The sequence below is a fragment of the Mesoplodon bidens genome (genome assembly GCF_964165515.1).
Source record: "Mesoplodon bidens genome assembly, chromosome: 4".
Taxonomy (NCBI): domain Eukaryota; kingdom Metazoa; phylum Chordata; class Mammalia; order Artiodactyla; family Ziphiidae; genus Mesoplodon; species Mesoplodon bidens.
In genome coordinates this window covers 36,903,441-36,920,071 of record NC_138160.1, presented here as the reverse complement: position 1 = coordinate 36,920,071, position 16,631 = coordinate 36,903,441, and the positions used below count along the sequence as shown (strand labels likewise).

General features: G+C 41.3%; 1 protein-coding gene across 1 annotated transcript in view; it reads right to left on the bottom strand.

Annotated features, from left to right (window-relative positions):
• NIM1K (NIM1 serine/threonine protein kinase) overlaps nt 1-15,304 on the bottom strand; it is a gene marked incomplete at its 3' end in the record, with an annotated part of 47,518 nt that extends 32,214 nt beyond the window's left edge. Inside the window, exon 1 of the mRNA XM_081230808.1 lies at nt 15,244-15,304. The remainder of the gene's footprint in view (nt 1-15,243) is intronic.
• Nucleotides 15,305-16,631: the final 1,327 nt, after the last annotated feature.

Here is a 16,631-nt window from a genome sequence, read left to right as displayed (position 1 = left end):
ATATGGGAACAGATGTATATGTATGACTGATTCACTTTGTTATAAAGCAGAAACTAAAAAAAAAAAAAAAAAAAAAAAACTACAATGAGGTATCACCTCACACCAGTCAGAATGGCCATCATCAAAAAATCTACAAACAATAAATGCTGGAGAGGTTGTGGAGAAAAGGGAACCCTCTTGCACTGTTGGTGGGAATGTAAATTGATACAGTCACTATGGAGAACAGTATGGAGGTTCCTCAAAAAACTAAAAATAGAACTACCATACGACCCAGCAATCCCACTACTGGGCATATACCCTGAGAAAACCATAATTCAAAAAGAGTCATGTACCACAATGTTCATTGCAGTCCTATTTACAATAGTCAGTACATGGAAGCAACCTAAGTGTCCATCGACAGATGAATGGATAAAGAAGATATGGCACATATATACAATGGAATATTACTCAGCCATAAAAAGAAACGAAATTGAGTTATTTGAAGTGAGGTGGAGGGACCTAGAGAGTGTCATACAGAGTGAAGTCAGAAAGAGAAAAACAAATACCGTATGCTAACACATATATATGGAGTCCTAAAAAAAAAAAGAAGGTTCTAAAGATCCTAGGGGCAGGACAGGAATAAAGACGCAGATGTAGAGAATGGACTTGAGGACATGGGTAATCTGGGACGAAGTGAGAGAGTGGCATGGACATATATACACTACCAAATGTAAAGTAGATAGCTAGCGGGAAGCAGCCACATAGCACAGGGAGATCAGTTCGGTGCTTTGTGACCACCTAGAGGGAGGGTGGGAGGGAGATGCAGGAGGGAGGAGATATGGGGATATATGTATATGTATAGCTGATTCACTTTGTTATACACCAAAAACTAACACACCATTGTAGAGCAATTATACTCCAATAAAGATGTTAAAAAAAAAAAAAGAAAGAAAGCATACCCAACCAAAACAGCAGTGAGAGAAAGGAACTTGAAGGAAACAGAAAGCATTGCAGGAAGCAGAAGACAAAAGACAAAATACTGCATCCATAAAACAAGAACAAAATTCTAAAACCAAACCAAAACAAAACAAAAACCCTCAGAGAACAAGAAAGAGCTCTATTAGAAATTTAAATTAAGGAATTCAATCGAAGAGTTTTTCAAAAAAATCTAGAAGAGATGAACAATAGAGAAATAAAGACAAGAAAAGTGGGTAATCAATTCATGAAGTCCAACATCTAATTATTAGAATTCCCAGACTCACACTATTGTGCTCCCAATAAACAAAGACATACAGTTTCTACTGTACTTGAATTGCCAACAAATCTCAGAAATTTCAAAATTAGTAATGAGTGAGGAAAAACTCCAGATTCTCACATATTCCAATAGAATAAAAAAAGTAAAAGAAAAAATCGAACTAGAAAGATAAATCCTGTTTGGCTGTGAATATTCATTTTTATTTTGCAGGATTTTTTTTCCTAAAGACTTTTCTCAGATGTCTGGAAACAGAAATCCTGATTACAGGTTGTGGAATTGCTATAAATAGTTTATATTTGGACTGCTTTCTAGTAGTGTCCTAAAATATCAAGCTATATTATGTTGAAAATAAGCAATAATGGAAATTATGACATACCTAATTGCAGACAAAATCCTCCCTTTTCTTAGATGCAAGCATGGTTTGCTGTCATTTTACTCTCTGCCCTTTTGATTTTGACCAATTTTTATGGACATAAATGAGAGCTTAGAAACCCAACCAGCCAAAAATATAGACATGTCATTATAGATCAAAGCCTCTGAGGAGGCAGAATGTTCCTTAATTATTAGCTTACTGTGGCTGCATAGCAATGCATTAAATAAGATTAAAGAAAATGGAGCTTACTTGGTAATTTATTTTCTTGACTTGCAACCCACTGTGAAAATAATATCAAAGAAAACCATTTCGTCTTTGTTCTCTTTGTCTGAGTTTAAATTATAAAACTTCTGGGCAAGGCTCTCAGACAACCTCTTCCTTGGTTGGCAAGGCCAGGCACTGGGTTGCTTAGAAAATAGCTGGGTTTTCTCTGTGTGTGACAACAGAATGCGAGGACAGCCAAAGCCCATGTAATCCTCCTCAGACATGATGGGCCCTCGGGGGAGATCATTAGCAAACATGCTTCATTTGAAAATCTATTTTAACATTTAAAAATTATTTGCACCATATTAGCTTTTGGCCCTAGCTTTTTATTCCTCAGCATATTTGTCAGGCTCCCCATGGGAGGGGAGTTGCGGGTGGTGGCAGCTGGGAAACTTTGAAGCAAATGCAAAATGAATGTGAACTGGTTCTGCCCTAGTGATGAACAGCAGCGCGGCTCCTGACACGCCCTCTTGCCCCACTTGATCTCACAGGCTGCTTTCCCAGCCAGGAGGCTGGGGTCTCCCCATTCCACTTACACTCACATCCATGGCCAGTCCATCCAGGCTGATGGGCTTACATCAGCTCTTCCCTCACTGAGCTCTACCCACTTGAGGTTCTCTTGACCATCAAGGTCGCAGACGCAAATGCCCAGGAGGGCCGTACAGGTGTTCAGTGGGGCTTAGTGGAGCCCCCATGCCCAGCAAGACGAGGCAGCCCAGGCTCAGCAACAGCCTGGGTAGCCATGCTGGAAGGCAAGCTTACTTTTTCCAAGCCTTTTAATTCTTTAAAGGCAACTGGAAATCAATAAATTTTTAGTCAACTCTCTCAATTTTTAAATGGTGGCTTAAATATTTTAAAAACACTGTGTGGCCTAGTGAAACTGAACCTTCAGGCCAGATTTGGCCGTCAGGTTGCTAATTTGCCAATTCTGCTCTAGGTTTTATAGGAACATCATCAGAAAAAAAGGGGATGGCAGTCCATAGGTCCATAGTCAAATACATCTGGGAATGGTACATATTATACCCTTCTTAGATATTTGTATTAGTACCTTATGATCTTCTGGTGTTTAAAACACACACACAAATAAAATCTGGTTTTTGTTTGTTTGTTTGTTTAATTCAGTGTTCTCCAAGTTTATTTGACCATCGAATTCATTCTTTTTTTTCTAATAAATTTCTTTTTTTCTTCACTTTTTGGCTGTGTTGTTTTTTTCATTGCTGGGCGTGGGCTTTCTCTAGTTGCGGTGAGCAGGGGGTTACTCTTCTTTGCAGTGCACGGGCTTCTCATTGCTTTGGCTTCTGTTGTTGCGGAGTACAGGCTCTAGGCTTGCGGGCTTCAGTAGTTGTGGCTCGCAGACTCAGTAGCTGTGGCGCACAGGCTTAGTCGCTCCACGGCATGTGGGATCTTCCCGGACCAGGGCTCGAACCTGTGTCCCCTGCATTGGCAGGCAGATTCTTAACCACTGTGCCACTAGGGAAGTCCCACCATCGAATTCATTCTTACAAATCTTTTTCTGGCATTTTCTTACAACTCTGACTTCAGAGTTAGATAAAGCTATAAAATCCTCAATTAACTGTCAGTTAAATAGTTGAAGAATTTGGGTCCCAAAAGGAAGATTATGAAAACAATTCAGTATAGAATGAAACAGAAAACAGAATAGTGGAGTTTAATCCACAAATGTAGCCAGCTGGGTGGGAAGGGCCCACCTCTGTGAGGTCTAGGATGACATAGTAGTTTCTTAGTGATTAAGGTTTTTTTTGTTTGTTTGTATTTTGTTCTTTTGCCACACCACGTGGCTTGCAGGATCTCAGTTCCTAGACCAGGGATTAAACCAGGATCTCAGTTCCCCAACCAGGGATTGAACCTGGACCAGGCCAGGGCAGTGAAAGCCCGTAATCCTAACCACTAGGCTGCCAGGGAACTCCCTTCAATTAAGTATCTTTTAACCTTGGGAAGATTTAGCAGCAAAACCAGAAATGTTTAAGAGACTCAAATCCCATATTATTAATATTTTTGTTTTGATGAACCTGTATGAAACTGGTATTTTATATACTTGTAATGTGAAGAAAATTGGCATAATAAAGTAACAAAATAGTTTTGTGACTCTAATTTAAAAATGAAGAATTGAATAATTGACTTTGGTGGTTTCATGTTGAAATTTTAGTTTATAAGTAGCATTGGAACATATTTAAGAGAACTTAAGGTTTACCCTGTTTGTATGCTTATAATTATATTTATAAGAATTATTAGGGCTTCCCTGGTGGCACAGTGGTTGAGAGTCCGCCTGCCAATGCAGGGGACACGGGTTCGTGCCCAGGTCTGGGAAGATACCATATGCCGCGGAGCAACTAAGCCCGTGTGCCACAACTACTGAGCCTGCGCTCTAGAGCCCGTGCTCCGCAACGAGAGAAGCCATCGCAATGAGAAGCCTGCGCACCGCAATGAAGAGTAGCCCCCGCTCTCCGCAACTAGAGAAAGCCCGCGCGCAGCAAAGAAGACCCAAAGCAGCCAAAAATAAATAAATTAAATAATAAAAAAAAAAAAAAAAAGAATTATTAGTTATTTTTGCTAATCAAATATAGTACTTTAAAAGGAAATGAAATAGAAATAGATTAAATTATAAAGGCAGTTTAAAATGCTAAAAAATGGTTTAATTAGGTTTTTAATAGGATAAACATTAATCTTTAAAAATGATTGTTAGATAAAATAATATGTCTGGAGTTTGTTTCAAAATAATGAGTGGAGAAAATGATGGGAATTTATTTATTTATTTTGTGGTACGCAGGCCTCTCACTGTTGTGGCCTCTCCCATTGCGGAGCACAGGCTCCGGACGCACAGGCTCAGCGGCCATGGCTCACGGGCCCAGCCGCTCCGTGGCATGTGGGATCTTCCCGGACCAGGGCACGAACCCGTGTCCCCTGCATCGGCAGGCGGACTCTCAACCACTGCGCCACCAGGGAAGCCCAATGATGGGAATTTAAATGAAACAAGACTGACCCATGAATTGATCATTTTTGAAGCTGGGTGATGAGCACATGGAGGTTTATAACGTTCTTTGCACCATTTTTGTATCTGTATTAAATTTTTCTATAATGCAATTTTAAAATTTGTTAAAATCTACTAGATGAAAAAATATAATATTTGTAATTTTATAATGCTAGGTATTTTACAACAGACAACAGTGAAATGGATGAATAAGTGAATGAATGGATGAATGACATGACAACCCTGTGAGGTAAGGTACTGTCATTCCTTTTCACAGATTAAAACGAAAAACAAAACTAAGGCCAACTGAAATTAAGAAAGTCGCCCTTAATGTCTTGACTGTTAGCTCCAAGAGCGTGGAGATTGTATATTTAAGTTAACCTTACAACATGTGAAACCAGGAATTTCAAACGCATGAGGAAGACAATGGGGTCAAGTTCCAGAAGCAACATGGCAGAAACTCAGGCCCTTCCCCATAAAGATGTGAATCTCAGTTATAATTCATTTCCAAAACACTGATCTTCCCAGCTCTTCTGAGGGAGCATGGTTGCCTCCATACAAATAAGGAATGGCATTAAGGTACAGAATGAAACCATGGGTTGAATCACAAGCAGGTGGCCCTAAGCAGAAAAACAAAATGTATTCTACATCTCCTCAGGAATAACTAATTTAGGAAACACAGTACAGGAACACTCATGCCTATTTGCAGCTCGTGGTTTATTTTTAAGGGATTAAAAATATTTGCAAGTCAAAGCAGACACTGCTCTTTTGCTGCCTTGTAACTTCCTTCAACTCTAGTGTAGTGTGTTCACTAAGAAGGAGGAACAACGTTTGAGTGATGGTCATAGGGGGTGTTAGAAAAAACATTTTTTTCTGTTTGAGCAGAACTCAAGAAAGTCTATCATGGCAGGAGGGCTGCAATGCTATGGTCATGGAGGAGGGCAGCATTTCAGAATAAAAGCTCTTACTTTCACCATCATAAAAAATTCATCATAAAAAATTCAAATTTCAAGCAAAATTTGAAACCTTTACTAAGATCCTCCCATCCATCATAAGTGAGCCCTTTACATGCTATAAGAAACACATCTGAGGATTCTTAAATAGTTACCCAGCAGTGGAGGTAAGTGAGGGGTGCTGGTGGCAGGGGGACAAGGGGATGAATTCCAAAGCATTTGTAGGGGAAAAAAAGCCCTCCTGAAGTCCAAGAGTCACATTGCCCTCTTCTGGACCTTTGCAGTCTTCACACAAGTGAGATGATTAAAAATCCATAAGCCTGCATGAACCTGCTGAAATAGGATAGTCAAATTCCCTTTACCCCTCACAAACAATTTAGAAAGCCAGATTTGAAGGTTTCTAATAGAGGTATTAGAAGACAACCTAGGAAAGGAGAAAGGGCAAAGGGCATCAAAGGAGTAGGTGTTGACATGGGGGTGGGGCTGAACTCAGGACAGTCTGACTCACAATTTTATCTCCATTATTCCTCCCATGTAACACCTACTACTAGATATCCTTTCTCAAGTGCCTACTATGTGCCAGGAACCAAATTTTTAAAATCCTTCTGACAACCCTTCCAGCCAGGCCTAGAATATCTGTGTCTCTAGTGGTTCCTGCTTAGTACCACAGTTTTGCCTTTTCCTCTCTAAGTTTTCCCCAACCTGTGAAGATGGCTCCTTTCCCATTTCCTTCTAGAAGCATACTTTAAGTACTCCTGACCACACTGCCACTATCCTGTGGCACCTGAGATCTGTATCCACAATCTGGTCCTTGACTTCACATTTCTTCCATTTCATTTGTGTGAATCAAGCCCCCTCGCAGCTCTCCTCAAGAGCAGGGTCCACGTGCAGGGGTCATGTCCATTCCCCTAGATTCCCCATCACCTAGGACAGTGCTGCTCACACTGGGCTTGACGACTTGCATGATGACTTTATCTCCACCTGGTTTCTCTGTAGGGGAAATGGCTCGTACTTTGGGTAGTAATCTCTCATATTTACTCTAAAGTAGGAAAACCGAGCTTCTGATTTTCTTCTCCAGACTTGCTCTCACATATTGGTGAGTGGCAACACATCCTTCTAGTTGAAGCCGAAAACCTGGACTCCTCTTTTTATCTTATATTTCATGTTCAATCTGTCAGCAGATCTCATTGGCTCTATTTTCAAAATATATCCAGAACATAATCCCTTTATCTCATTATTACCCAAACCACAGGCTTCCCAGTTTTACCACTGAGTCCAAGCCACCATCAGTTTTTGATTGGATTATAGTTACAGTCTCTGCAGCTGGTCTCAGAGCTTCTGTTTTATCTGGCACCCACCAGCCAGGTAAGATAGAAGCTCTGAGACCACCTCAGACATCGTCTGTTTCAAACAGAGCATCCAGGAAGATCCTTCTAAAAGACGTCAGATCATGTCACTTCTCTACTCAAAACCCTTGGATGGCTTCCCTTCTCACTCAGCGTAAAAGCTAAGACCCTTAAAATGGCCTTCAAGTCTCTGCCCAATGTGGTCCCCTTCTTCTTTGATGTCATCTCTTCCAATCTCCACCTCACTCAGTCCACCCAGCCACACTGGTCTCCTCACTCTTACTGGAGGGCACCAGGCCTACTCCTCTGCAAGTTCCTACTGATCCCTTAAGGATCATTTTAGGTGTTACCACTTTCAGGTAGCTTGTGTACCTACACACCTAAACCAGGTGGAGTTCTCTTTTGTACTTCCAACATCTGTGGCTAGCACTGTGATTTTCTCCACCTCTTTGTACTATTATGACTTCTATGTTGACTGTCTCTCTCATAAATCAGATTGTAAGCTCCTTCAGGGTAGTGACCATATTTGACTTTTATGGACTATATTCATAAGAGCTACAGTAATTGAGACAGTGTGTAAGGATAGACCAAAAAATCAAAAGAGAGTCCAGGAATTGACCTATATATATGGTCAATTGATTTTCCACCAACGTGCCAAGCCAATTCAGTGGGGAAAGGCAAGTCTTTTTTAACAAATGGTGCTGGATCTACTGGATGTCTGTGTAAATAAAAGTTGAACCTTGACCTTTATCCCACACCATGCTCAGAAATTAATCTGAGATATGTCATTGACTTAAACATAAAACCTAACACCATAAAGCTTCTAGAAGGATATCTCCAGGACTTTGAAGTAGGGCAAGTTTTTTGGATTGGATACAAAAAACACAAACAGTAAGAGGGAAAAAAAATTTGATAAGTTTGACTTCATCAGCATTTAAAATTTACGGGTATCAAAAGATACCATTAAGAAAACCAGCAGACAGATCACAGACTAGATTATATATCCAGGACTCTAAACAGTATTTGGCACCCAATAAGAGCTCAATTAAATATTTGTTGAGCAAATGTATAAAAGACCTGGCTCTTTTCCACCAGAATACATGGATATTCTAGTGGGTACAGCCAGCTGAGGTGTCAATATCCTAAGACTATTGAGTGGGCAGTGCTAGTTAGAGGGGAAATCTATCTTATAGGAGGAAGAAAAGTTATCAAGATTCACTAGTAGAACTGAAACGTGTCATCAGCAAATTTAGGAGAATGTGTACAGGGCACCAGGACCTGTAGAAAATCAGACAAAATAAGGTGTGAATTGGGCTTCCCTGGTGGCGCGGTGGTTGGGAGTCCGCCTGCCGATGCAGGGGACGCGGGTTCGTGCCCCGGTCCGGGAGGATCCCACATGCCGCGGAGCAGCCGGGCCCGTGAGCCATGGCCGCTGAGCCTGCGCGTCCAGAGCCTGTGCTCCGCAACGGGAGAGGCCACAACAGTGAGAGGCCTGTGTACCGCAAAAAAATAAAAATAAAAAATAAGGTGTGAATAACAGTAGAACACTCACATAAGGAAATTAGCTAAAAACAGAGGAAGAATTTCACCAAACGGAGCAGAAGGCATATGCCTCATTCTTAGTTGCCTAGGTAATGCTAATGATTTTATAATGAGAAACACAGATGCTGTAACTAGCAAATAAAGCTGAAGCTACAAGTGATCTACCGTAGATCTTAAGAGGATTGAGAGTTCTATCACAGGCAAACGGTGAGGTCAGGAAGGGAAAATTTTTAGTTAGGCAAAAAAGGGCAAAATTGATCCTGCACACTTGAGACTGCTTCTGGACATGGCATAGACCCAGGCTGACTGTACATTCTGGTTTGCCTAATAGTGTCCATGCATTTCCCAATGAAATTAATATTACCTCCTTTTTTTATTCTCAAAAGTGTCAGTTTGGATGATATATAAAGTGATCATTTTACTTAAATGTGTTATTTCTTCCTCTTACTTTGGATAGTTAATGAGGATAAATAATTGTGTAGCTGCATATCCACTGTGCTATTTGTTTTACCTGATAGCATCCCTCCCTGGAAGGCACCTCAGGCCAAATAAGAGTGAGTGCTCACCTTCCTGACAACCAGTGTTAAGACTGTGTTGACAAATGTATAACCTGATGTTTAGATTGCTTCCCGGCTCCTTGCTGTAACCAGGTGAGCTCGGCAGTAGAAGTCTTCAGTGTAATTATTTTGAATTAACATAACTCTAGTCTACTCCTAAAACCACGAATTATATCAATACTTTCTTTTAACGACATGGAAACCAAGGCATGAAATGATCTGGTTAAATGACTTGTCTGGGATCATTCAGGGTGAAAAATCTAGATTAGACTCCTATTGATGATAAATGTTATTTTCAGCTCACCATCACCACCATCATTCATTCAGTTAGCAAACATTTATTAAACACCTATTATGTGCCCAAAACCCCCTCTCCACATGATGAGTTTACTAAGGCTCCAACGACCTGGACATTCACTGTGCATGCATGACTTAAAATAGGCGATCTGCTGCTGAGATAAGCACACTGGGTACCAATGTTCGGTGTTTGAAGTGCGTTCTATGTTTCAACTGAGAAAACTGACTGGAAGGGACCCTGCAGTTCTACAGTAAGACAAATCTTAATTGTATAAGTGAACTTTAAGGGTCCAAGCAATGCAAGTGGGTTATGGAACACTTATGGGGAATAGGGGAGTAGGGGGGGAGGGGCGGTCCTTGCATTCAGCGATGGAAATAAACATCCAACCTTTCTACTGTATCTTTCTAATCTAAAGATTTTTTTTTAAACCTTAAAAAAGAATCTTTCATGACACTGCTCTTTTACATGATACAACCAGCTAGGGACAGTCATTAATCAGTGTTTAGAATGGCTCATACATTTACATTAGAAACATCACCTTTGGTGTCTTTGATTCCTGAGTCCATTGATCTGCCATAGCTTTGAAATCTCAGGCAGGAATTCATTCAGATCAACCTAATTTGAAAGGAAAGCAACTGCTCTCCTGCCCTCTGAATTATCCATCCAGGGGGCTTCTCTCTGTTCTGGTAACCTCTGGAGTAAAGCCGGTTTTTCAGAGGTAGAAAACAGCTCTTTACCACAGTAACCACATAACAAAATGAAATAAAAATATATAAGAAGAGAGTTGTTGTTTCTCATTCGCTCAAGCTGTAAAATAAATAAATACATATATACATAATTGGCTGCTACTAAGGAGAAGCCTAGAGAGATATGTAGTATGGAAAATGGGAAGTCTAAAATTTTATTGAAATTTACTGATAATCTCAACTATTCTAGTCTTTGTTTAATAACAATTATTACATCGATAATAATAGCTAGCTCTTACATAATATAATACATACGATGGGGTGGGCACTATTCTAGGTGCTTTATGTGTATTAACCACTGAATCCTTACATGAATTCTTGGTTTTAACAGAAACGGAGGCCAGGCGACTCCACCCATCCAGGATTCATGCCCAGGCAGGGAGGCTCCAGTCTCAGGGCTCATCTTCACCACCACAGCGGGGTATATAGTTATTTCCAGAATGTTTTTACAATACAGTAATTTTTTATGTCTAGGCTTTAATAATTGGCATAAGGAAAGCTGAACACTTTGTTCTATGCGAGCTTTCAATAGATGTTGTGGGTGAATGAATGAGTATACAACTGTAGAAGATCACAGGTTTTCTCTCAGTTGCCTCCGCCAATCACTAATAACTTTCTTCTTCCCCTTCTCACTGCCCAGCTTCCACCCTACCAGCTTGGTTAATGATAAATTTATTCTGTCTTGCCTCTGCTCAGTCTTAACCAATAGGCTTGCACTTCTCATCCTTCAGTAATTGGACATCCTGCTTAGGATCCACAAAGGGAGCAGGTGGTCCAGGCGGTCCAGTGGGGATGTGGGACACAAGGTGAGACCCCAGGAGAAGCACCAGTTTAGAGCCAGAGGCACTGAGAAGAGACAGAGATTGTATTCATTTGGGGGACACAGGGACTTCTTCTTTTTTTAAAAAAATATTTTATTTATTTATTTATTTGGCTGCGCCAGGTCTTAGGTGCGGCAGGCGGGATCTTAGTTGCGGCAAACAGGACCTAGTTCCCTGACCAGGGATCGAACCTGGGCCCCCTGCATTCGGAGCACAGAGTCTTAACCAATGGACCACCAGGGAAGTCCCAACACAGGGACTTATAAGACTGAAACTCTTTTGTCTCATCCTCCAAGATCTGCACCAGCCATAGGATGCATCATTCATTCATTCAACATTTATTAAGCATCTGCTATATGTCAACACCATGTTAAGCCTCAGACACATATGGCACTGAATGAGAAAGACACTCTCATTTCTTCTCACTATGATTATTACCTCTCCCCCAATATACACAACTCACGCAACCTTATTCTCTTAATCTTAATCTCTTCATTACTCATCTCTACATCTTATTGGGACTGTCTCTCTCTGGGACTTCATTGACTGTCTGTATGGAGATCATTATTCATTCATTTATATATTAAATGAGCATCTACTATGTGACAAACACTGTTCTTGGTGCAGGGGATATGATAATGAAGCAAAGTAGAGAGGATTTCTTCACTCAAGGGGTTTGTAATAATCCTCAAGTCTATCTACACTTGCTATCCTTTCTTCTCTCAGCTTCTTTAAAAGACATTAAATCATATAAATGAATAATTATAACAATATGTTGTTTTATATTTAACGTATAAAGGTACAATAGTTATAACAATAATAGTACAACAAAGAGGAGGAGGGAATGGAGCTATAAAGGAGTAAAGTTTCTTGATTTCACTAAAATTGAGTTAGTATAAATTTAAACTAGGTTCTGGGAGTTCCCTGGTAGTCTAGTGTTAAGATTTGTATCGAGAATCTATAAATAAAATAACTCAATTAAAAATAAAAAGATAACACAAAAAATAACTCAAATAAAAGGACAAATAACCCAATTAAAAATGGGCAAAGGGGACTTCCCTGGTGGTGCAGTGGTTAAGATTCCGCCTGCCAATGGAGGGGACATGGGTTCGAGTCCTAGTCCGGGAAGATCCCACATGCCGCGGAGCAACTAAGCCCGTGCGCCACAACTACTGAGCCTGAGTGCCACAACTACTGAAGCCCGTGTGCCTAGAGCCCGTGCTCCACAACAAGAGAAGCCAGCGAGATGAGAAGCCCGTGCGCCGCAACGAAGATTAGCCCCTGCTTGCCGCAACTAGAGAAAGCCTGGGCGAAGCAACGAAGTCGCAACTCAGCCAAAAGTAAGTAAGTAAGTAAATAAATAAATAAATAAATAAATAAAATAAAAATGGGCAAAGGATCTAAATAGACATTTCTCCAAAGAAGATATACAGATGGCCACTAAAAACATATAAAGATGCTCAACGTCGTGAGCCATCAGGGAATGCAAAACCACAATGAGATACCACTTCACACCCACTAGGATGGCTAGAATAAAAAAGACAGGTAATAACAAGTGTTAGAGAGGATGTGGAGGAACTGGAAACTTCATACACTGCTGGTGGGAATGTGAAATGGTGCAGCGCCTTGAAAAACAATCTGTCAGTTTTTAAAACAGTTGAATATAGTTATCTCATAAACTAGCAATTCCTCTCCTAGGTATATACCTTAGAGAAATGAAAACATGTCCACACAAAAACTTATATACAAATGTTCATAGCAGCATAATTCATAATAGCTAAAAAGTAGAAGCAACCCAAATATCCATCAACTGATGAATGGATAAATAAAATGTGGTATATCCATACCGTGGATATTATTCATCAATAAAAAGAAATGAAGTACTGACATATGTACAGCAAGGACAAACCTTGAAAACATTCTGCTAGGTGAAAGAAGCAGTCATAAAGGACCGTATATTGTATGATCCCACTTACATGAAGTGTTCAGAACAGGCAAATCTATAGCAACAGAAAGTAGATTAGTGGTTGGCAAGGGCTTAGAGGGAGGAGTTGGGGATACTGGCTAAGCAGAGCAACATTCCTTTTTAGGGTAATGAAAATATTCTAAAACTGACTGTGGTGATGTAAATATGCACAGCTCTGTGAATATACTAAAAGTCATCGAATTGTATACTTTAAATGAGTCAATTGTATGGTATTTGAATTACATCTTAATAAAGCTGTTAAGATACATTTGAAACAATTAAGGGAATTAAAATGTTACACTAGAAAATATTCACTTAATGTAAACTATCCAGCCAGCTGCCTTCAAATCTTTTTCCTACTACCTTGACCATATTTTTGGATTAAATACAACCTTCTGATTCCAGACCATTCATGTTCCCTTTCTTCCATTCACATTTCTGCGCACATCTTCCATCCCAACTCACTTTCTGTTTTTTGGCTGCGCCACAGGGCATGTGGGACCTTAGTTCCCGTAACTGGGATTGAACCTGCACCCCCTGCAGTGGAAGAGTGCAGAGTCTTAACCACTGGACCACCAGGGAAGTCCCTCCAGCTTGCATTCTTAACAGCTATCTATCTCCTCTTTCAGACTTTTATTTAGATCTTGCCTGCTGTTCTTTGCCTACACTGTCCAAAATGGCTAGAACAAAGAATTACAGGGCTTCCCTGGTGGCGCAGTGGTTGGGAGTCTGCCTGCCGATGCAGGGGACACGGGTTCGTGCCCTGGTCCGGGAAGATCCCACATGCCGCAGAGCAGCTGGGCCCGTGAGCCATGGCCGCTGAGCCTGCGCGTCCGGAGCCTGTGCTCCGCAGCGGGAGAGGCCATGGCAATGAGAGGCCCGTGCACCGCAAAAAAAAAAAAAAAAAAAATTACAGAATGTTAGAAACGGAGGACACTTCAGTGCTCCTTCCCTCCCTGCCCTTCACTTTAGGGCTTAGGAGACAAGGGCCAGAGAGATTACATGACTTGTCCCTAGTTCCCAAAATACTTCATCTTTGGCCCACCTCTTCCAAAAAGCCTGCATTCATTAAGTGAACACTTCCTTATCTTTCTACCCGATCTCTGACACCATTCTTTATTGTACTACTGAACTGTACCAGATGCATTGATCTCAAGATGTCATTTACATTTAAACACAAATTTTGCATCCCAGAGGGAAAAAAGCAGCCCTTTTATCTCCATGGCTACTATATCTGACGTCTCAGCTGCTGTAGCTTTTTCTTATTCTGTTGTCATGAACAATTTAAAACTCATAGGAGTATGGACACCAAGGGGGGAAAGCGGGGGTGGGGGGGTGGGGGTGGGATGAACTGGAAGGTTGGGATTGACATGTATACGCTAATATGTATAAAATAGATAACTAATAAGAACCTGCTGAATAAAAAAAATAAAATAAACCTTCAATAAAATAAAAGAAAATTCATAGGAGGCTGGCCAAGAGCAAACACAGGGAAAAACCCCTCACCCGGTTTCCATAAAGGACATTCCCTCAACTCACTTCACAGAAAACCATTCCTGAGGTCTTCAGTAAAGAGCAATTTAGCCCATAGAAAATACAGCATCTCCACATTTTTAAATGCTCTCACGAAAGAAAATGGTAATAAAGGGTATTTACATGTCTTTATAGGTTGATACCCGTAGGTATACCAGGATCAAAGATTATTTGTTTGTTTGTTTTTTTTTTTTGCGGTATGCAGGCCTCTCACTGTTGTGGCCTCTCCCGTTGCGGAGCACAGGCTGCGGACGCGCAGGCTCAGCGGCCACGGCTCACGGGCCCAGCCGCTCCGCGGCATATGGGATCCTCCCAGACCAGGGCACGAACCCGTATCCCCTGCATCGGCAGGCGGACTCTCAACCACTGCGCCACCAGGGAGGCCCCAGATTATTTGTTTTTTTAAATCAAATAAATATTCATCTTGATGAGAAACAGAATATCCTCTAGGGAGGCAGGAAATTCATAAATCATGTAGGTATAAGCAGTCATTCTGGATTTTACATGAAGAGAAAATACATTAATACCAAACTGGCCTTCCGTGTGAAGGGAGTAACATAGTAAATAATAATGTAAAACCATTAAAGAACATGAGTCATGAAGTCAAAGATCACGCAGGCCTACCTGGCTTGGAAAAGCAAAATTCACTGCTCTCTAAAAGGAGGGGAAGGGCCCTCCTGTCTGGCTGCGCCTTTGCTGCTCCAGGAACTGCTGAGCACAGGCGTCTGCACAGAGGACCCTGGCGACTGAGGAAGAGAAAGGCAGATGTAATTAGAGGCGTTTTCTTCCCCAGAGCGGGAACAATCTGGGGCTGGTTGAAGAAGAAGTGATTACACAGTGTTGGCGAGGCAGTTTAAGGGGCACCCACCAGGGAGCCAGGAGGCTTCTGGAGCCAGTTCTGAGAATTACATACTGTTCCATGGTGCTTGCTAATTGACCCGGTATTTCAGGCTGAAAATATTTCCCCAAGGAGGTGAGTGAAAGTAGATAACAAGGATCTCATCTCATGGGGCAGCCCACGAACAGAGCATGAGCTCTAGAGACCAGGTATTATTATTATTTGAATGTATAAAACTGCAGAAAGATCACAGACTGAACACGGAAAGATTCTGAATTATGCATCAAGAAGATTTCTGCTGTGATTCTCAGCCCACACTCCCCCTCCTCCCTGCCCTGTACTACTTTAGTTTGAATTTTATGAGTTATTTATCATTGTAAAGATAAGGGGATGTACGGATCTATGAAATGGGCACATCTCTGAGAGCTTCATGATAACAGTCACTTCATTTAAATGGCGATCTATGCACACATAAGGAAAGATATCTACAAAGTGCAGGAAAAGTTCTGGATGTGCAGTATCCGACTGTTGCCAAGGAGGAGGGAAATGAAATAGGGGAGGAGGTGGAGAATTCAAGAAGCTCTTTCACATTTCACCCTGTGTACTTCAGTGTGCGCTTTTGTTGTTGTTACTTGGACTATTTATGATTATGACAGCGATTTTCTTGGCTTAAGGACTAAAAATATATGTTTACCTCCACCAATTTCTGGGGAACGTGGCCTCTCTCTGGTGACTGTGTATGTAAAAGTAACTCATCTCTGATACAATAAACTGGCCTACCCACCTGGCATGGTCTAGTCCAGCATTCCAAAGCTGAGATTTTCCAGAGTTGTGAGTTCAGAAGTAGGGTGACTTGGAAAGAAATGAAATCTGGCACTTTGTGTCAAGTGGTTGAAATGGTGACATAATTACCAACTGACTGTAGAATACACCCCCAGGCAGAAGGGGGTGCTCCAATATTGGTGATGAAAACAATACATGGCACTATGGTGCCAGTATCTGACACCAGGCCTGGAGGAACACGAAGAGGGAGTTAAAGCCCTCATGGAGAATATTAGCTGGTGTGCACTCTGCACTTGTTTTTGTTTCTCTCAGAGTTAGGGCTTTGGGGCTTCCCTGGTGGCTCAGTGGTTGGGAGTCCGCCTGCCGATGCAGGGGACGCGGGTTCGTGCCC